At 36.1% G+C, this 23,680-nt stretch overlaps 1 protein-coding gene across 13 annotated transcripts in view; it reads right to left on the bottom strand.

Moving 5' to 3' along the window:
- The window catches only part of Esrrg (estrogen related receptor gamma), a 589,495-nt gene that overhangs the window by 61,416 nt on the left and 504,399 nt on the right, over nt 1-23,680 (bottom strand). The window lies entirely within an intron of this gene.

Genomic DNA, 23,680 nt, shown 5'->3' with positions numbered 1-23,680 from the left:
TCTACCGGTGGTAAACAAACCCGAAAGACACTTTTGACAAAGTCATCCAAGTCACCATTTATACATCAAAAAAGGCAGATTTACACAAAAATGAGTACAGAGAAATAATTTGCTTTTCGGTGGTAGTATAGTTTCTCACACTAAGGCTATAGTTAACCTTTTTCCTTAGCTGATCCTGAAAGCTCAGTGCAATAGAATTGAAACCCATAACTACTCAGCCTTCCTCTGGGTCTCAAGAGAACTCGCTTGCAGTGTGTGGAACTGAATAGAATAAAGAGCATGATGGAGGATGGAATTACTCTATACAAGATTTTGTCTTGTGAGACTCAAGGACTGTTCCATATTGAAATGTCACTATTTCTCACAGGAGAAGTACAGTTTACAATTTGACACGCATTTTTATTTGCTGTCATATGTGGAAACACAGAGAGTAAACTGGGTTGACTAAACACAAACATGGGCTTCTGAAGGCCATGGTTTTGAAGGAACTGCCAGAAAACAGGGAGAAGTTAAGGGTGAAGTTGAAAGGGGTGGGGGCGGGGGGGGGGGAAATAGACTCACATTGAAAAGAAATGTAATAAATGCAATGCATTTAGAGATTAAGAATAAAAAGTAAATGGGAAAGAAATATCTTTCAAATATCTCATTTTATATTAAATACCAAATGTACTGAAGTTTTTCACTTATGTGAGGGAATGGTTGAAAAGAGTTTTATTGATTATCTAGCTTCCAACTGAGAGTTTTAAAATTTAGGTAGGACCCTCTAAATTCTATTAAAAAATAAAAAGTAAGAAGATACTTGTTTTGTAGTACTGGGGGATACTACAATACTAACATATCAATAACTGATATAACAGTGTAACATTTTCCATTAATAAACTCAATTACCCAATATACTACATTTGGGCATTTCACAAACTGTTTAGAAAATAGATTTGGTTTAAGTCCATCACCGGTATTATTATTTTTATTGTAAAGCCTCTTTGGTATACTAATATGCAAATGCACATTGTGAAACTCTGTGTGAGAGATATATAGTAAATGCAACATTTCACAGACTAAGGAATGCTGTTTTGTAGAGTATTTTATTAATGCAAGGTAAAATACATTAGGCATGGCTTATCTCAGTTCTGTGCAAAGGTTTGGTAAGACTGATGTACTTCAATATAAATCCCTGAGGTAAATTTGTTAACCAAGTATATATTTTTAGAAATTCAAGATACAAAAGTAAACATAATTTTTATACCATCTTAATAATACAATTTTAAGAGTCAATTGTATTTTAGTGGAACACACAAACATTTAGTTCTAAGGAAACCCAGAACTGTCATATTGACACATCAGAGATCAAAGCAGAAGAGATCATTCCAAGAATAACTATTTAGATTAAACAAACAAGTATTGAAATCCAAGACAGGCTTGGTGGTGCATGTCTGTACTCTCAGCACTCAGGGATTGAAGCAGGAGAATGGCAAATTCTAGTACATGAGCTGTATGGAAAGACACATTAAAGATAGATAAGTGATACACAGACAGATTATGATAAACAAAGAGGTGGGTATGTAGGAAGGTAGGTAGACAGACAAATAGGTATCAATCTGTCTATCTCTAATTAATCAGAAAAGAGCTGGAGTAGAGGTATAGTTCAAAGGGTAGAGCACCAGACTTGAGTGAAAAAGCCAAGCAAAACTGTGAGGCCATGAATTCAAGCCACAGTACCAGCCTCCCCTTCTTAAAAAAATATTATTTTTTAAATGACCAAAGAAAATTGAACGAATATCTTTAAGGTGTACATTTTCAACATAATTATTTTAAAGGTTATCCCAGAAAAAAATAAATGAAAAATGTTAAAAACTCAAAGCAATTCAAACACCATGTGAGAAATGAAACTGTAATAGAATATCAAAATCACATTAGGAAAAGTATTTCTTATAATTTTCACTAAATGGTAAACAAATTGTGTATAGTTGAGGAAGTATACTTTTTACTATTTGGTAGTATCATAGAAATTAACAGTAAATTTCAAAGGAAAGATAAAAGTATAGGAGTTTACATTAAAAACTATAAATCAGATACTATATGAAGATTTTATATTGTTATCTACGTTGACATAGACTTAATCTGTGATTTTTAGTTAGTAGGACTGCATACAAAATCATAGGTTGAGTTAAATAGAAATATACATCCATAAAATATCAAGGAATAAAAGCCAGGTACTCATGGCTCACACTTATAGTCCTAGCTACTCAAAAGGCTGAGATCTGAGAACTAAGGTTTGAAACAATCCCAGTCAGGAAAGACCATGAGACTCTTATCTTTAATTAACTACCAAAAAGCTGAATGTGGAGCTGTGGATCAAATGGTAGTGTTCGTTAACCTTGAGAAGAAAAAGCTCAGAGACAGCACTCAGTCCCCGAGTTCAAGCCCCAAGATCAGTGCAAACACACACACACACACACACACACACACACACACACACACACACACATGATGAGTCAGAGAGAAAGGAAAAGATAATGAAAATAATCATGATAAAATATTTTAAAATTACTATAAGTAAAATAATGACAAAGGATGTTAGCATCTACAGCCTAAATTTTTAGCCTAAAATACATCAAAGAAAGGATAATTATTGATCTACAAATTGCCATGAAGTTTATTTATTATATGAAATAATGGATTTTGTGAAGAAAGTTTACTTTCTATGTTTTTTGTTGTTGGTGGTGGGGGTTTTGTTTTTGCTTTTCTGGTCCTAAGGATTGAACTCTAGGCCTAGGCACTGTCCCTGAGACTCTTTGTGTTCAAGGCTAGCACTCTACCACTTGAGCTACAGTGGCACTTCTTGCTTTTTCTGAGTAGCTAATTAGAGATACGAGCCATATGGACTTTCCTGCTAGGACTGGCTTCAAACCACAATCCTCAGATCTCAGCCTCCTGAGTAGCTAGGATTACAGGCATGAGCCACCAGTGCCTGGCTTTTCTACAAATGTTTAGTTTAAATAATGTCATGCTATGATCTGGAATATTCTGTGAAGGATATGTTAAAGGTTTGGGGACATAACTAAGTGTTAGAGTGCTGCACAGTAGAAGAGAGGCCCTGAGTTCACACTCCAGTACTGATCATAAGAGCCAATATGTCAGAAAAATAAAATATATATTTGTATGATAGAATGGCTCAGTTCCCTGCCTGACTCTCAATCACTAGCTCTGTAAACTTTGATGAGTCTTAACCTATTTGCTTTTCCCAAACCTGAGATAGATATAGACAGAATAGTCTCCCTGATGTTTTCCTATATGATCCAATAAAATTATATTACAGGCATCATACAGATCATATTTAATATATTTATACACCTTAAAATGCCAAGTAAAAATAGGGATGATGCTATTGTGTGAAAATAATGCTGTATGATTTTATTGAAAAACATTTTTCCCTGTGATCATTTATTGAAAATTAAATAGAATGCGACAATGTTTGCCATCTCAACTCAGTAGACAGATTTTCAATATGATGGAGTAGTAATATAATTTAAAGGATGTAAGCTAAGTAAATGATGGCACTTGATATCTGAATAATCTATAGAAATATGTTATCTCATTTTATTTACTGCTCATTCCTATCACCAATAATATTATTTAGATATATGAGTATTTTTGAAGTGATACAGGAACAATTGAAAATGGTTTTAAAGATAAATAAATAAACCAGGCATTGGATTACAGGTGCGATTTGAGAAGCTGGGCCACGAGGCTTATTTGAGGAGCTTGAGACAAATCTGAACAACATAGTAGGACCATCTCAAACAATTTTTTTTTTGTCAGTCCTGGGACTTGGACTTGGGGCCTGAGCACTGTCCCTGGCTTCTTTATGTTCAAGGCTAGCACTCTACCACCTGAGCTACAGCGCCACTTCTGGCTTTTTCTATATATGTGGTGCTGAGGAATCGAACCCAGGACTTTTTGTATGCGAGGCAAGCACTCTACCACTAGGCCATATTCCCAGCCCCTCAACACAATTTTCAATTAAAAATACTTTCCTTAAGTTTCTCAAATGGGAAGTCTAGCTTAGAATGAGCAAACATCAGTCCAATTCAAATATTCTGAGTGAAGATGACAAATGATGTTTTAGTTCACATTTTGTAATCACACACCTTCCTCACTCCCCATATTAGGGACCAAATCCAAGATCTTGACCCATGCTAGTTCAGCATTCTACCGTTGAGCCATATAAACATTTTTTTCTTGGATTACTATGGTTAACCACTTTAAAAAGGTTTAAAGATAAGATTCCCCCCCCCAAAAAATGAGATTTACACAATATCTAAAGCTTGATAGGATTTAAAGTTAATTACAGTAATTGTCTTTTCTATTCGGGTGAAGACTGCCATTATCTTTTTAAAAAAAATACATGATTTTAATAGTTGGCATTACCTATCTAACAGAATGTTTCACATTGCTTCATCTCCAAATACTGCATGTGCCTACACTGCCACAAGGGAATTACAAATCTTCTATGCTGTCAAAATTTACGAAATTGAGAAAGCAAGAGTAGGACAAGGAGGAAAAATTGTGCTGTGAGCCAAATAAACACCAATAGAAATCAAAGAGTTCAGCTCAAGGTCTTGTTAGGTCAGCTAATTTCAAGCCTACATTTTATGCCTAAGTGCAAATTTTTAAATTATGCCGTCCAAAGTCAAAAGTATTTTTCACATTTTTAATAGCCCTAAGTCATAGGATAATAGTAAAACAACAACAAAAATCCCCTTCAGAGACTTATATAAGGATATCTTACTCTACTTCCCTAATTTAAGGATAAAATACATTCATTATGTTGCTCCCAAACAAAAATTTGCTGAAAAGACATTTATTACACAGACCACTGAAATAATTAAGAAAGACACCAACAGTCCTATTAAAATCAAAAACGTTTGAAAACCTGATTCCTGGATGCAAAGTAAGCAGTTGCGTTAAACAAATGCATCAAACATGGATGTATGATAATTGAGGGTGGGTAACAGTGACAGGGAAAAGGGAAAACTCTGAAACAATAAGATAAAGAATTGGGGACCCCAATACATTCCTGTCTCCTTGATGTTGTAGGTCTCTTTGCTGCCCCCAAGTACTTCCTTCCTCCCCTTTAGGAAGAGAAGTAGGTATAACAACATCTTAAATTTGCCTGGAGATTTCACTGGCAATCATCCTAAACTGAGGATAGAGGAAAGCCCTTTGAGAAGCTACAGGAAAAGAGACACATACAGCGGGAGGAAGAGCATCAGACGCAGCAGTGGGATTTGAGTGGCAGTATTGGTGGGAGGAGGGGAAGTCTCCTTCAGGATGATATTCAGAGCAGTTGTGCATATTTACAGGCTTCTCTATAACACAATGAGTGGAAATGATTTGTACATTCCCATGTATGCCCCAGGGAGAACCTAACCATATTAAATTCTTGAGGATCATATAAGACAATGAAAACAAACCAACCCCTAGATGTTTTCTCTAACCACTACTTCTCAAAATAGAACCTCAATTTCACTGAGCATAGCTTTAGGATTCCAGTCCTTTTTTCTGTTTCCACAGTCTTTTACCTCCTTGTGCTTTGGTCCCCCTAATAAGCACTGCCCTTGATGGGACTTGAATAAGCTGATCTGTGCATGATCTTGGAATAAATGAAAATACAAGGCCATTACTAGTGGAACTTGGTTAATGAGGGTTATAATATAGGCAAGGCAATGTGTTAACTGATTTACATCCATTTCCCATACTTTATCCTCATCGCACTCCTATGAGGCTGCTGATATTATTAATCCACGTTTATAGATAAGAATGCTAGAACCAGGTACGGAGAAGAGGAATTGTTCAGGAGCATGGATGCACAGGAAGGTAAAAAGAAATGGTAGTTGAAGTGAACCATAGATGCATCATGATAGCAGGATATACACAAAGCCTGCAGAAAGATGAACTAGCTAGAGGGAACATGCATACTTATACAGAAGGATGGACTAGAGAGAGGAAAGCTGTATACCTGTGCAGTTGCAATGTTAGTGATTTTTGCATATTCTATTCAGTTGTGCTGGACTAAAAAGGTTCACATCTAGGCTCACACCTGTACTCCTAGCTAATCGGGAGGCTAAGATCTGAGGAAAGCAATCCAAAAAGGGGGGGGGGTGGCAAGGGGGGGGAGGGAGGGAGTCCTTGAGACTCTAATCTTCTTATCTCCATCTGAAAACCAAAAAGCTGGAAGGGGCACAAGTGTTAGCCTTGAGTACTAAAGCTAAGGGACAGTGCCCACACCCTGAGACCCTGAGATCAAACCCTAGTACCTTGATAAATTAATAATGATAATAATAATGATAAAGATTCAATGTCTCAGTCCAGAAGGTATTTCTTTACTTCTAGTTCCTTCCTTAAATAACACCGCAAGTTAGGCAAGATGCCTTTATTTAAATTTAATTTAATTGTCAACATGATGTACAGAGTGGTTAGAACCACATACATTAGGTAGTGAGTTCATTTCTTGTCAAACATTGTCACCTTTCTCATTTTCCTCCCACTTTCCCTCCCTCTACCCCTCCTCCAAGTTGTAAAGTTCATTCTCAACATAATGTCTTGTGAGTATCAATCCATTGATCCGCCCTTTGTCCTTTATCTCACCATTTTGTTGCATGCTTTTCTTTCTTTCTTTCTTTCTTTTTTTTTTTTTTTTTTTTTTGGTGAGTCCTGAGGCTTACACTCAGGGCACTGTCCCTGACCTTCTTATCCTCAAGGCTAACACTCTACCACATAAGCCACAGCACCACTTCTGGCTTTCTCTGTTTATGTGATACTGAGGAATCAAACCCAGGGCTTCATGCATGCTAGGCAAGCCCTCTACCACGAAGCCACATTCCCAGCCCTGTTGTATGACTTTTGGTGGAGCCTTAAAGGTAGGCAACTTCCATACACCTCAGAGATGGGTTTTATACTTCTGAAGGGGATGGTCAAATTCCCACTAAACAGCCCTGGCCAATGATTACCTTTACTTACTTTGTAATGTTATGACTACTATTCAAAAGATTTAGAAAGTACTTAGCTATTTGTCAAAATAGTATAATGTCTGCTGATATGAGAAAAAAAAACACACTGGGAGAAAAATGCATATCCATTATCTTTGTTTTAAACACACACATACACATACCCTCAGTAAGTACAAGAGATAAAAGTCATGACTCACATGAAAGCTTCCTTGCTCTACAGATGAATTAACAATTAGCAGGGGAAGTCTTTCTGGTCTCCAGATAGCTATCTGGACTATTAAACATGTAAGGCTTGCATAGCAAATTACAAAGGCTTCTCTTCTTGTTAGATTCAAGTTGCCATCAAAGTATATCTGTAAAGATCTTTTTTAAAATTTCTTTTTCAGTCTTTGGGCTTGAACCCAGGGCCTGGGCACTGTCCCTGAGCTTGTTTGGCTTAGGGCTAGCATTCTACCACTTGAGCCACAGCACCACTTCCAGCTTTTTTGCGTATGTGGTACTGAGGAATCGAACCCAGGGCTTCATGCATGTGAGGCAAGCACTCTACCACTAAGCCTCATTCCTGGCCCCACATTTGTGAACTTGTGTGCATAGGGAAAAAAAAAAAAAAAAAAAAAACCTCCAAGGAAGTTCTTTCTTTTTTCATTCCTCTGCCCCACCTCCACAATGTGAAGCTCTATTGGCAGGGTCCAAAGTTCATGCACTACAATTATAATCTGGATGGCAGCTAAAATAGAAATGTAATAGAAGTTTGAAATAAAAAACAAAATCTTTAACAGGGTCTATGAGTTTTTTGGTTTCTTCCTTTTGTCAACAGAGGTAATATTGCTTCCTGTGAAGCACAGAGCCCGAAACTACAACATCCTAGTACAAATTAGGTCATCTGCAACAGGTGACAAGTTTTAATTGAATGTCTTCTGTCTGCAATTCTGACAAAAGGTGAATGGAAATAAATGAGTCTAGCAAGACAGCCCTGAGCCTTACAATACCCAATATCTCATTATTTTTAAACAGCTATCTATAAACTGATGCTGACAAGCCCTGAACCTTTTATTTCTGCTCAAGATGAGGTTGCTGGTGGGGGGGTGGGGAGAGAAAGAAAAGAAAGAAGAAAAAAGGGAACATCCAGAGCTTTACATTAAACATGCAACACCTACCATTATTACTTCTCCAATGTAATTAAAGGAAATCTCCTATTCAAGAGGCACTATTTCTTACTTTGCTGGATGGGAAAGGTGTGGGGGGGGGAGTGGGAATCAAATGCTCTTGCATAATTGGCCTGCTTTTATTAAACATAGAAACTGTTTTTGAGAAAAACTTTCTTCTGTATTTCGTTAAAAATTTTAATTAACTATTGAAACAGATCTTGCTGTGGAGCATGCCTTTTCTAACCATATTTTTGTCTTTTTACTGTTTAATACTGACAATTCTTCCTTTTGTCCTTTTGGAAGTTGCTGTCTGGTGTCAATAAAGTTAAGAATTAATTAGTACAGACATGAGATATAGAGGTGATTCTGCTAACTCACAATTAAGTGTGAAGCCAGCGGCAGCAATAAACTTAAATGTAGTACTAAATAGTAATTAATGTATAGATCACTTCATGAGGTGCTATACATGAAAAGAAGGCCAAAGATTATTTTTTGGCAAACACCAATGCCCTATAAAGATGAAATAAACAGGACGCCAACCATGCTGGTTTACAAGTTGTTGGATTGAGTTCTATATTCCTTTTGTTCATTTGATGGAGAGGAATAGAGTAAAATTAAATTTCTAGGTGGATGAAAGCACAGATTTTCAAGACAGTAAAGGTTTAATAAGTAGGAAATGGTACAGTGTGCTGGTTACTGCCCTATAATCCTAGCGACTCAGAAGGCTGAGATCTGAGGATCATATTCAAAGCCAGCTAGGCAAGAAAGTCTGTGAATATTTTACCTCCAATTAACCACCAAAACAAAAACCTGGAAGTAGAGCTGTGGCTCAAGTGGTAGAGTATCAGCTTTGAGCACAAAAGCTAAAGGATAATACCAATAAATTTCCCCCTCTGCACCCAGCCCCCTAGCACACACTCCAATGAAATATGTAGCAGAGAAAACTAGTCAGGATTGGGGGTATGGGCTCATTTGGTTTCATAATGTGGATCCTAGATCATATGGGCACCCCAAGAAGTGTTTCCAAAGCTAAACAAAAGCTTAAGGGAATTGTAGAAGGAGGAATATTTCAGTCTGGGGCTGAAAGACAATGAAAATACATTACCAGACACCAAAGAGATGCATGCTGTTTAATAATAGTTCTCTGGTGATCATTATAATTTGGCCACATGGAAGTGCAAAACAAAAAACAAAACAAAACAAAAAAGAACCAAACGGAGGGCAAACAACACAGTATACATTCACAGGACATGTATAAATAGAATTAAATGTCACACATATTATAGGTAGGAAAAAATCAGTTCAACAGGGCTTAAATATAATATTAAAATACACATGTCCAAATCTCATACAAGAGATTTCTTGTAGCACTATGACACATTTTTAAAATTTCTTCTCACATTGGCAACAATAAGTTTAACACAATAATAATAGCAATAAGTACACATAGTAGCTAGAGAAATATTATTCCAAATTCAATTCCCAATAAAAATGAAGTAAGTATGAAATCAAGCAAATTTGTTTTCCAAGTTGCTGGGTTGCAGTTTGCTTTGGTCAACAGAGAAGAATCTACTGAAGTCTCATGATTCTATTGTAAGCCTTCTCTGGAATAAGAAATAACAAAGGGACATCAAAGTTACACAGATGTTCTAAAATGGCTTGATTCAGGTGCTGCTATAAATAAAGGAAACACATTGCTTTCCATTTCCTTCTAAACTAACTGTTTATGTAGACCATTACTAATCTTCATTCATCTATTACTTGTGTTGTTGGATAGTTGTACAAAATTGGTCATGAAAGAAAAGTTACAACCTCTGTAGAACTTGAAAGTTGAGAAGAAAATCTCATAGGAATCAACTAGCATCTTGGTTCAGTGAAGCTCTAGATGTTCACACCAGTGCACTGCCTCTGGAGACATGCTTACAGACCACGTCCACCATAGCTTTCCTCCACTCTCTGACTCCCCCTTCTATGTGGCTTCAGCAAAATGACTGTTCATTCACTTTGCTTTGATGTATGCAAGCTACATATGATTTTCAAGCCAAATGTGCAATGGTATTTTTACCTTACTACTCTGAGTAAGATATATGTTAAAGATTTTAGAGTTACAGATAAGCAGATCTGAACATCAGACATTTCTGTCAAGGATATTATCAACCAGAGAAATAACTTCTCAGAAGACTAATAAAAAATGCATTTAGGCAAGGCAAAGTGACACATGCCTACAATCACAGTACCCAGAAGGTGGAGGCAGCAGGATCTCAAGTTCTAAGCCAGCCTGGGCCACATAGAAATACCCTGGAGAGAGGCAGAAAAAAAGGAAGGGGAGAGGGAGGGGGGTGGAAGAAGGGAAAGGGAGAGATAGAGGGAAGGGAAGTGAGAAGAGGGATAGAGGATGGGATGGGAAGGAAGGAGAGGAGAGGAAAGGAAGAAGGAGCAGGAGGGGGGAGAGGAGAGAAGATGTTCTAACAGTTTAGGCCATAGCATGGTGTTTTAATTCTTCAATAAGGATGAGTAAACAGTACTGCATGGAAGAATAGAGAAAATACCAGTGGTATTGCCAGGTAGCAAACATACTGGGCCTCAGCTAAGGAGAAGCTGTATTTGTACTACATCAAGTATTTCCTGACATGCTTTTCTATGTAATAACTCCATGACAGGATTCTGGGCTGAACAACTGTGAGGCTAGTCAGAAGGGTCCACAATATTGAGAGGAAGTTTGAAACCCCAGCCTGAACTAAGAAAACATTCTTTTCTTTTTTTTATTATTATAAATTGTTTATTGCTATCATCAATAACAATAATGACATACAGAAGGGTTACAGTTACCTAAGTCAGGTAGTGAGTACATTTCGTTTAGTACAATGTTACCCCTTGACTCCTGTATCTCTTTTTTTAAAAATACATATATATATATTATTATCAAACTGAATTACAGAGAGGTTACAGTTTCATACATTAGGCATTGGATACATTTCTTGTACTGTTTGTTACCTCGTCCCTCATTCCCCCCTCCCCCCTCCCCCTTTCCCTTCCCCTCCCCCATGAGTTGTTCAGTTCATTTACACCAAACAGTTTCGCAAGTATTGCTTTTGTAGTTGTTTGTCTTTTTTTACCCTGTGTCTCTCGATTTTGGTATTCGCTTCCAATTTCCTAGTTCTAATACCAGTATACCTGGTTTCCAGTATATTCAGATAAAATACAGAGAAAGTGTAGGTACAACCACAGGAAGGTGATACAAGAAGATCATTAATAATAGAGGCTACAGTTACATATGGCACATGAGTTCACAAAATAATGCATACTAATTGAAAGAATTATTTTAAAAGCATTGAAAATATTTTAATATTTAAAATGTATCACTAAGACTTTCTTAGAAAAATCAGGCTTCACCTTAAAACCAAATCAGTTAGTAACAATATTTTTAACACAAGCCAAAGAAACCTGTATTACCACTCAAGTTTGAAAAGCAGGCCCCACTCAGAGAAAAAGGACAGTAAATACAGTTTTAAGATCAGAGATGACAATTTAGATTTATAGAATTTATGAAGATGTCATAATCAAGAGATAAATTTAAATTTGATTTCATCCTATTACATCATCATATGGCTCAATGCAAGAATGAGCCTCTGAGCAGATATTAACCTCCCTCCATTTGAATGTGTAAAGCAGTGCTAAGGTTTGCTTTAACTGTTCTGGACCCAAGACATCTTATATAAAATGAGGTACACACACACTCACACAGTCATACAGACACAGAAACACACACACACACACACACACACACACACACAGGATTTCTACCAAGTATTCCTCCATTTTGAAGCTAAAGCAGTTAAGGAAATGCCACAATACTGTATCTTATAACTCTGAGTTTGTTGACTATTTCAGTAGAGAAAACAACAATTTTAGAAAGAATCCTCTTACACTTAGTTAAGAATTTGGTCCTGGCTTAATATTGAATGGTATTAAATGATATAAAATGAAGTTAAAATAAAGTTGCTAAAATAATTTGGAAGAGAGAAAATGTAAGTGAGTTATAAAACTGTTTAAAAAAAAAGAAACAAAAAAAGAAAGGAAACATTCTTTTCTTTTCCTGCCTTCCCTCCCTCCCTTCCTTCCTTTTGTGCCTGTCTCGGGGATTGAACTCTGGTCCTGAGCACTGTCCCTGAGCTTCTTTTTGCTCAATATTGGTTCTCTCCCACTTGAGCCACAACTCCACTTTTGGCCTTTTTGGTAATTAATTGGAGAAATTAGCTTTAGGGGGACTCTCCTGACTGGGCTGGCTTCAAACTGCGATTCTCTGATCTCAACCTCCTGGGTAGCTAGAATTACAGGTGGAGCCACTGGCCCCTGGCTCAAACACAAATTTTTAATCACAAGGAAGCTTAAGGATAGATGCTGAGAGTAAAAATCCCCAATGATCATCACTTCACGTAGGGAGAGACAGAATTTTCCATGAAATGCCAAGAGTTTTCTAGAAAAAAAAAATTCTTATTTTTTTCCTAGCAATTGTCTCCCTCTATCTACATGGAATACAAATCAGGTGACACCCAAATTTATATATATATATGTATATATTTATATATATATATATATTATATGTATGTGTGTATGTGAAAGAGAGAAAGTGTGTGTGTGTTTGTGTGTGTGTATTCACCTTAATTCTATAAAAATGTTTAATGTTGTAAAGGGCATGGTGACAAATGACAGTAATTTGAAACAGAAAGAATCAAAATATAGGCAAATGACTTGGTATATGTTATAATTGTGTACTAATCGTAATATATTACATACTTGTCATACAAGAAGTACTCAAAGATATGTAAGAAGATGTAAGCAAATGAATCAATGGCATGGTTTCTTGCTGTATACTAAATACATTTTTTCCCATGCTCCTCTGGAATATATGAAACTCTTGTTTATTCTCTACCATTGTTTTTGGCATGCTTTCCTTAATGGCATAGTAGACTATAATCTTAGTAGTATAATTTTCAAAAAGAATAGAAAACTTTCAAGTTACAATGAACTATGGGGGTGAAATAAGGGAGCTGACTGGGAGGTATATCCTCACAATTTAATTTTTCATTATTTATCCTAGACAATATAAAAAGAAAAAGCATATGATTTCCTAAGAACAATCTGAATAAGACATTAAGAAGAGCTGACAGATGAGAATTATATTTAGGTATTGAATATTGAACTAGAAAGATCATAGGTCCCTGTACTTGGGAAATGTGACAAATGAAGAAAACCATTCTCTTCCAAAGACATTTTTATTGCTCTCCTGCCTGGAAGCAGATGAATGTTTCTGAGCACGTGTTCAGCTCCCTTCCAGTGCTACGATTCTATGAATGAAATACTTAAAAAGATGGAACTGACCCACAGATTCAGTGTCTGACAACTGACTTGGCAGTTGGAAACATCAACATACTTCATATCTTAAATCAGGGAAGACCAGAGCCAAATGAATAGCATTTACAAACCAGAGAACAGAAGGCTTTCTGGCATAGGTCTTTGCATTTCCCTCATGCTGACCTTGGCCAAATGTGTTTCCTTTTGTTCTTGATGATAATAAAGCAAATAAAGTGCCCATGTTTGAAAAAGGCTTCTAGCTTATTACTGCATTAGGAAAATATCAATGTCAGCGGCGGATCCCTGGGGAGACTGAAGTATGGGAAATCATAACAGCCTCAGATCTGCAGACATCTGACAACAACATCTCAATATCCACAACCATCCTTCCTTTACAAACCAGAGTACATACATATCTGCACTTCTCCATGGAGTTTTTATTCCAAAATCCTTATGTATGAAGCCCAGCACTGAAATCTGTATGTACTATACTTTCCCCTACACATACATGCATACATAAATTAGCAGCTCCCCCCCCCCCCATTTAACCAAGCTCTATTCATACACTTCAGTTATGATTTGGGGGTTGAGATACGATATGATAGCAAAAGTAAGATAATTCTTTTTCCCTACTTCACAATTTCATGGACATAAGATTCATTTTTTTTTCCCTGTGGATCTCATGAACCCTAGTAAGTTTTTCTTTCCTGAAGGGGGGGGGGGGGAAATTCCAATTTCTTTGCTTAAAAGAAACAACTTAGAGGATCTCTTTGGCACACCTAAATGGACAGCATCCTCACTCTGTGTTTTGTGGCCTTTTACAAAAAATAAGAAATATTTAACTCAAGCACTGTGAAACTGACAATCTCCCCGAGAAATGAGACAGTGTGTTAACATATGCAGTGTGGACAATTCACATATTGGGCAGAAGGGGAAGAAACACCTGAGACATATGATTCAGAAGAGAGCATGATTTTAAATGGGAGGTTTTGTTTTAGAACTCTCCATTTGATATTTCCAAGACGGCTGTGCATTTGGGGTAACTGAAACTTGCAGATAGAGGCTACAGGTGAGGGGTATTTCTGTACATACATAGCTATCTACTTAAACCAACAACACATTAACCCATCTTTCTCTTTCCAATTGTCCTTTAATCCGGTTAAATGATTCTGTGAGAATTATTTCTTTGTAACTGTTTTTCCTCGTGAGAGAAACCACATTGCATCAACTGAATTTCCCATTTCCATCGGGAGCTATAATTTCAGACAACTACAGATAATCTTTATAATAGAGTATAAACTATAGTGAACAGAAACCATTGACCCCACAAAAACATTCAAACTGCTGAATGCAATCAGTTACTGCCTGGTGGGTGTAGAGAAGCTCAGATGTGACTATACTTTTACCAGAGTTTCCATTTCCAAAAGAAGGTAGTAATATGAATCTTCATACAAAATCATCATACACGAACATTTAATTTCTCACACTTATTTTTAGATAGTTAGGTGGCCCTCAGGATTTCAGGGTGCCAATTTATAACTTTTGGTTTTCATACAAGGCCAGCAGTTCCCTAATGGAAGCCAAGCTCAACAATTGACTGGTTAAACTGATCATATTATAAATGTGTACCTATTTAGAAATCATTCTTAAATTATACTGAAGTCCTTATTAGGGAACCATAAAAGTAAGTGACCTATCTAAGTTATTCTGCAGGTTACACCTTGAAATTCTAATTTCAAAATGCTAGGTAATAGGGTGTTATATGTAGTAATAATGTGCAAACTATAAAGGTTTCCACTAGAAATCATTTGAGAAACAAGAGTATAAGTTTCCTCAGACAAATCTAACATTTAACATCATTGTGATTCCAACAAGGTCCTTTGAAAGAATCACTTGATAATAAGCTCTGGTTTCTATGGGCATTTACAGTGTACGTCATTGATTAAATTTACTCCAGAATTTTATTCTGTAACACCTGGGAAACACCAAATCACGTGGGCCTCTTATAGCCAGGGATTGGCATTACACAATATTCATATTTCAGAAACTCACTTCTTCACAGCCTCTCATCTCTACTGCCATCAAGAGAAATTTGGCAGGCATCCCCTTGGTAGCTGTCAGGGTGGTGTCCTGATCAATGCTATTGGGCAGCATGAGGTTCAAGCTACAGGAGGATCACGGCTACCTCTATCTTGGCCCTACTGGCTAAGGAAAAGAAAGATGGAGAAATTGGACCCAAGTAACTACAAGGCAAGTATAGATATCATGTCCTAATCACATTTCTTTCACAGGGTTGATGCTAGAAACAACACAATATCTATAGTTCAAGACAACAACAAAAAAGTTTTAGAGACTTGTATCTATCGGTCTACTCATGCCTTTGTAACATCCTAAATAGACATATCTGAGGGATAAGTTCAGAGTAGATAGAAAAGCTATTTTCCCCTTGTTCATCAAGTCCACTTAATTATATGTGTATAAAATCATCATATGATACATATTTTCAGTTCTTTATACAAGTAGGGGTTTGATGTAAAGCTAAATACTAGTTTTAATGAAAAGAAGAGATAGTTGAAATTATTTAGATTATTTCAGGTTCCAAGTGAACAATGATTTTAAAAAATCTTGCATTTTCTTAAGAAAAATTAACATCATTTCTGCCTGCAATCTATTTTCTTGATAACAAACTCAAGGAAAACACAAAAGGTACTGTGCCCCATTGTGAACATTAAAATCCTCTCATAGTCAGTACCTCCTAATATTTATACTCACATTTCATCTTGCTGAAAACGTCCACATCTTCCAACAAAACAATAGTTGGATGAGAGTTTATTAAATAATCCCACACTATTGAAACTTCAATATAAATTAAGTATTATTAAATTCTCATTGATTTATGATGAACTGATAAAGGAAGTAAAATAACTTTACCTTTAATGGAAAAAAATGGGCTTATGTTCTATAGTAACCTGGGCAAGATCTTTATTCATTTACTTATTTTGAGACATGGTTTTGAATCTAGGCTGGCATGGAACTCATGATGTTCCTGTGTCAGCCTCCCAAAAGGTGGGGTTGCAGGTATGTATGAACCACCATGCCCAGTGGACATTATTTCTTTTGCAAAATCCCAACTGACTTCACAGTCTATAATGTTTCAAATTAATATTTTGGAGCAAAATGGAATTATATTTATAAATGAAACCCTAGTGAATTTATCAACAGATAACCAATACCTCAATAGCAGTATGGACACCCTTTAAACTTTTTAAATAAAAAGAGAAGCAATTTTATTGTAATCTGATTTTTTTTAAGTATTTGGGCCTTTGGGGAAACAGTTAATGAATTATAGATCTGAAACCAGGTTCAGTGGCTACAATGTGAACTTTCATTCTAATAGTTAAAGTAGATGTCAATCAAACTGTTTATGAGGACAAATTTATGGAAAACAACCAAGAGTAAAGCTTTGTTCTTATTAAGAAACATGAATATGTATGTAATTTTAGCCAGACTAAATTAACCCAAAAATGAATAAATAAAAAAATAAGGGCTATAATTGTTGTCACAAGAGAAGCTTGCTTCCCTCACCCTGTTATAAAAAGCATTTATGTTTTGTAATTTCAAAGATCCACATTTTAAAATAAAACTATATAAAGAAATGAAAGGAAAAGTATCTGCAAGAAATCTAGCAAAGGCTCCAGACTATACCTATAATTACCTACCCCTACTCTGGATGGAAAACCCTTATAAAGCCTCAGGGATAGCCTGTAGCCTAAATAGATTTCTCAATATAAATAAAATATATGAAAGTTAGTGTCCATGCGAACAGTCAGTTACTGTTGAGGTGTGTCTACTCTCTAAGCATGACTCTTCATTTAGAAAGGTTGCATTGAGCCATTAATCCTAATTTTACACTAAATATCTTCTGAAGCTGCATGAGCTGTAAATTGAGTAAGATCCTATTTTATACAGCAGCAATATTATAAATATGAAAAATATCATAGATGTGTGCATGCTTCTGTGTCTTTGTGGGCATTGTACATTAACATATATTCTCTTGGACTAATGTTCAATCATCAATCATGTGAACCAATAGCAGATTTCACATTTATTTTCTGTTGAATGCCTTAATTTGATGGATAGACATGGATCATCAGGGATTTTAGAACAGGAAATTGGTATTATTAGAGTTAGGCATACTTTCCAATTATAATTTTCTTATCTCTCTTGTTCCTCTGGGTTTTTGTCTCTTTTATCATCTTTTATATGCAAACACGTGAGACTATGGCACTACAAAGGTAACAAGAGAAGAAAGCAGGTAAGCCTGGACCATTTCTATTAATAAAGTCTATTCTTATGAGCCAACTATGAAACAGGAATAAATATTTATATGTTATTGTATAATAGCTATAATTTAATAAATAACTATAATGTTAACCTCTTTTGTGTTTTGGGTATTTCAAACACCTTCATCATCTCTTTTTCAATGACTTGGACATTACTGCTAGATGGATTGGGGATGGGTAATGCCTGTAATCCTAGCTACTAGGGGCGGCAGGGGTGGAGGGGGGTGAGGTTCTAAGAGCTGAGGATCATGGTATCGTGGTTTGAAACCAGGCTGGGCAGGAAAGTCCATGAGACGTTTATCTCCAAATAAACAGCCAGAAGCTAGAATTGGAAGCATGACTCAAGTAGTAGAGTACCATCCATCCTTGAAAGAAAACAAAACTAAAGAGCAGTGCCCAGGTTTTGAGTTTTAGACCCACTTCAGCCCCCCTCTCCCCAGTTTTGGAAAAACATCAAAAACAGTACCCCAGTGATTGGTAGTACTTTCAAAGCACTTCCATAAGATCCCTTCATTCCGTTTTTGTAAGTCAGTGCTGTAAATCTAGGATTAATACCTCCAGTGCATGAGCTCAGAGAAGGTAAGTCATTTATGTTTGATATTCTGCAGTGCTTTTGTAATGTTAAGCCCTTCTTATCTAAACATAGATAACTCCATTTCCTAAAGCTATAAAATGAGTTAAAAAAAATAAATTGAGAGAAGGAAAAGAGATGACTTCTTCATGTGCCTACCACCCAACTGCATTTTTTAAGAACTTAACTCTGTTCTTCTCTAGTGACTTTAGTCAATAGCAACAAATCAAAATCTGTACTCCAGGAATCTATAAGACACTGAGTTTGTCAGAACTCATGATTGAGGAGTTAGGAAGGGAAAAAAAAATAGAGTCAAAAGAAATACCAAAATTGACTCATAGAAGAGAAACACATGGTTCCTAACAGTAGCTCCTAACCCCCCCCAAAAAAATCTCTCTCTCTCTCTCTCTCTCTCGTGTGTGTACATACATGTGTATATTATAAGATACATATACTACAACATTAGGAAAATTAAGAAAGTATTGAAGGGTGAGAATGTTGGAGGGCATGACACTGATCTAGATGCATTACATGAATAACCTACTTTTCTGGTAACTGCTTTGTACAACTACTTAAAAACAAAAAAACTAAACTATAAATGTAAAAAAAAAGTACAAATAAAGGAGATTTTCAGCATCAAAATGGAAGTATGGATTTATGCTTGTCAACTCTGAGATGACTTGAAAAGTCAGCGATAACATCGAACAAAACTCAAATCTGAACACAAGACTGTTAGAAAGAACTGGAGCTGCTAACTCAGACATTTGAATATGTGACTTTAGATTTCTTTTTCAGATAGAACATAAGGACTAGGACCAAAGTTTGGAACTACACATAAATACAGAGAGGAAGAATAAAGTAAAAAAAGATGAAACTAATACAGAGTTATATAAACACAGGAGAGGAAACTGGTGGCGATGAACCATACACAGCATATGATGAGAAACCATTAAGAAAGGAGAGCTGATCAAATTCAGCCAAAATATCTGAAGGAATAAATGGGAGAAAATAGTTACAAAAGTGATGTAAAGAAAAACATGACTGTAAATGATGCAAAAAGTGAAGATCTCAAAAGACAATATAAATGTACATCATGTAAGCCATTTTTCTAATCAATCTTTATGAAAATGCATTGACTACCACAGATCTTTATCTAATCCAGAATCCTTTTTATGGTAATCAGTATTAATAATATGACTGATATAAAATAATGCATCATGTCACCAAGGAGACTCGTATCTTATTTTTCTGCTTCATGTGGGAATATATTTTAAAGCAATCTCTAGTGTCTGAGTTGCAATATATCTTGTGTTTTCTTTAACACACTGTGGGAAAGTCATGGATCAAAGTCAAAAGAATCTACATCAGTGTGCAATTAAACTGTAGATAATGTTAGTAGCCTAGGAAAGACATGAAATTATATGCTACCAGCAATGCTAAGTTTCATGGTATGGTTGTGTGTTAACTTGTGAATTTCTGTTGATGTTTTGTTGTTAAATTCCAGAGTCTATAGGGGAGTACTTTAAAGTACTCTGACTTGTATAAAATTGAAAGCTTTGTAAACAACATAGCTTTATTTATATATTTTGCATGTATTTTGACTGAGTAAAAAGATGTTGGGCACATCTGTAATCCCAGCTAATAGGGAGGTGATATTGGAAAACAATCAGTGAATACAGAAAAGGAGAAAAAGTTTGCAAAGCCACACTACACACCAAATAAGCCTGGTGTGGTGGTACCCATCTGTCATTCCAGGTAGAGGGTCCTCACTTGGAAGAATCTCAGTCTGAGGCTGGCTTCAGGCAGAAATAAAGAGACCCTATCTAAAAAGTAATTATGTCACAAATAAACTGAGGGCATGGCTCAAGTAGAGTCCTTATCTAGCAAGAGAGAAGTCCAGAGTCCAAACTCAATATAATGTCAACCAAAAAGTGCGCTGAAACATGTGGAGAGGATATATACATTTTTAAACAAATGTTCAAATTAGAAATGAGCATCTTCTCCCCATCTGGAATGGGGAAAACAAGCATACTGCAAGTTTATACATGGTAAAATGACATTTTACTTTTAAACATTAGTATTTTTTTCTGGGTAAAGATTAAGTTCCAGAATGATGGAGAGAATGGAGGCAGAGGGCAATAGAATTTGTAGTAATGAAGAAAATCCATAGCAGTAAATATTTTGTATGTTCATTTCTTTAAGTATATATAGAACTGTCCTGCACACCGTTAGAAAGTAATGGAAGACAACCATGAGGATGACAAACCCTACCTCTGTTTTTATTCAAGTGGCAGTAAGCCACAGGGTGTTTCCATTATCCTCAAATGAAAAACCAGTATGTAACATTGGCTCTTTCTACTGTCTCCTTAGCTTACACTTCATTAACATAGAATTTTCAAAAGCTTATACTTTCTATACATGACCACTTGCTTGCAACAGAGATATTCCATTCACACAAACCAATAATTGTGGCATCAGAGAAAGATATTTGTGGGGGTTTTTGTCTGGTTCCTTCCTGGTATACCACTCGTAGAAGCCTGGGAATTAATTTCCTGAGAGAGAGATGACATCAGAATTATTGCCCACCTATTTGGCACCCAGACAACTGACTATGAGTATTGCAGAGAACTGCAAAAGGAAAGACACAACAGCAACAGCTTTAGATCTTGGTTTCTGATGTAATTTTATACCACAAAGAACTAAAGCTCCTTGGAGAAATGGTCAGAAATATTACAAAATGTGCTACAATTATCTTCTCAGAAAATCCAGAAACCCAAGCAACTGAACCATGATTGACATAGAACTATCAATAAGACACAAGTAGCCAGATTGATGAGACTTCCACTAGAGAAATCTGAGAACTTTTAGCATCAAAATAAATACGATCAATGGGTTCCATCTAGCTGAATAAAATAGAAAGCTGTAATTCTATATGGTCATAAATATATAAAAAGAATAAATGGTAGGGGAATGGAATCATGATATAGTTATAATTTAACATGCCACAATTTTTAATTACTGCCCAAGAAGAAAAGAACAACTTTACGAGGAAAAGCCTGGTGGTTGCCCCTAATCCCATTACTCATGAGACATCTGCATGTATTGGCATTTTCCTATGAAATCAGAATATCACTACTGTTATATCTCTATCAGAGGTGCATAATCTGTATCTAATTATGAAAGAACATCATAAGAGCTCAAACAGGAAATGCTGCAGAATAACTGGCCTGCAATCTGTAAAATCACCACAATGAAAGTCAATGAAGGCTGGGGATATAGCCTAGTGGCAAGAGTGCCTGCCTCGGATACACGAGGCCCTAGGTTCGATTCCCCAGCACCACATATACAGAAAACGGCCAGAAGCGGCGCTGTGGCTCAAGTGGCAGAGTGCTAGCCTTGAGCAAAAAGAAGCCTGGGACAGTGCTCAGGCCCTGAGTCCAAGGCCCAGGACTGGCCAAAAAAAAAAAAAAAAAAAAAAAAAAAGAAAGTCAATGAAAGGATGAAAATTTAACTGGAAACTTACATTTTCTGTTAATGGAAATAGAGTGGTGACAGGGTTTTCGGTAAGCATCTGAATATTGTGCTTTATTTCTTTCTCTCAGACTCACGCTCTGTTTTTTTTTCATTCTCTCCTTTCCTCATATCTCTCATTTCTCTTATACACCAAAACATTAGTCTTCACTAGAAGCACTATTAAGAAAACATCCGTTGATACTAGTATATTTTGATTTTGTTCTTTATCTTGAACCAGTATTCATGAATGGATGTTAATGAAACCGGTGTTACTGCAATTTCAGGATGTTGCTACCAACTTGGGACAACCTGCCAAGGTAATGATTTGAAGAAAATCTGTGTAGTGGTTCCTAGTTTGTGAAGCAATTCAGCTAGTTTATCTCATTCAAGTCTCATATCCACTCGGAGACAGATACTACCCTGCTCCCATTTTACAAATGAAGGAACTGAATCTCATGCAATCCTTTACGACATTGTGGGCTACGGTGGACCCTTCTAATGTCTGCTTTCCTAATATACAGGGGCTGCTTGCATTTCAGCATTATAAAAAAAAAATCAATCAGACAAAGAACTTCCCCTGAAATAAGTTAGCATTGTTCCAGTTGCTCAATGTGAATGAATAACAGTTACTATGCTACCTTGATTAACATATGCAAGATGGTTGTAATCTATCTTCTTTTCCATTGTTGCTTTGCTTTTTAACTAAGCTGGACAGTCCTTTATCTTTGATTTTTTTCAAGAAGTGAAAAGAAAATGAACAAAATCAATTATAGTTGGTAGCGAATTCCATATATTTGAAACACAACTTTACTGTTTTAATTAAATGGAAATATAGGCTCATTGTTTCAAGGAAATTAAAAAAAACAACAAAACAATTCAAAACCTGACTTTATCCCCCTACATCTACCCTCTCACAACCCTGTCTTTTAAAGGGGAACACTTAACAACAACTAGGACAACCACAGTTTAAAAGACTGGAATTTGATTGCTACTAATTGTATCTTAACTACCTGAATTCTAATTATTCCTCTAAAATCCCAACTAATTACAAGTCTACCACTTTGCCCACTTTTTGTAGAGTTTGGATGGTTATCTAGTTTGAAGTTACTTGATAGAGTTAGCAGACACGAAATTAAAAGGAACTATAAATAAGTTTGAACACATTCCCAGGAATAATTCTAGGATTTATCCCACTCACATAGACCATACTTAGAAGTACTATGAATCCTGAAACATCTAATTGGCATAAAAAAGCAAATAATGGCGATATCTGTGGCTTCGGATTCATGACACCTGGCTCCGTTCCTTTCTTCTCTTCTGTGGGACTGTCATCTCTTTGGGATATGCGTTGTTCCTTTGTCAAATATGAATAAAGACAGAATGTATCTCCAAGACACAAGATAACTAAAGAAAACATTGTGCCTCTGCTCCAAAAAAAAGGAAGCTATTATTTGCATTTACAAGTGCAGTTAATATCCTTTCTATCTTTTTAAAGTAATTTTTAAGTCTTCCCTATTTCGAAGGAAGCAATGCATTTTTTAAAAAGAAAATAATAGTACATACATGTATTTGAATACTGTTTCAAGTTGGAATATTTCAAGGGTAGCAAAAGGTCCAGGAACATCTGCTTCCCCAGTGGGCTTTGCAGCCTTCGTGGTTCTAGTGTGGAGAGAAGACTGAACTTCAGCAAACTGTCTTCCACCACCTTACGCTTCCAAGATGGCCCTCAATCTCCAC

Source organism: Perognathus longimembris, chromosome 11 (assembly GCF_023159225.1).
Source record: "Perognathus longimembris pacificus isolate PPM17 chromosome 11, ASM2315922v1, whole genome shotgun sequence".
Lineage (NCBI taxonomy): Eukaryota > Metazoa > Chordata > Mammalia > Rodentia > Heteromyidae > Perognathus > Perognathus longimembris.
The sequence above is the reverse complement of the archived record's forward strand: the minus strand, read 5'-3'. Positions and strand labels throughout refer to the sequence as shown.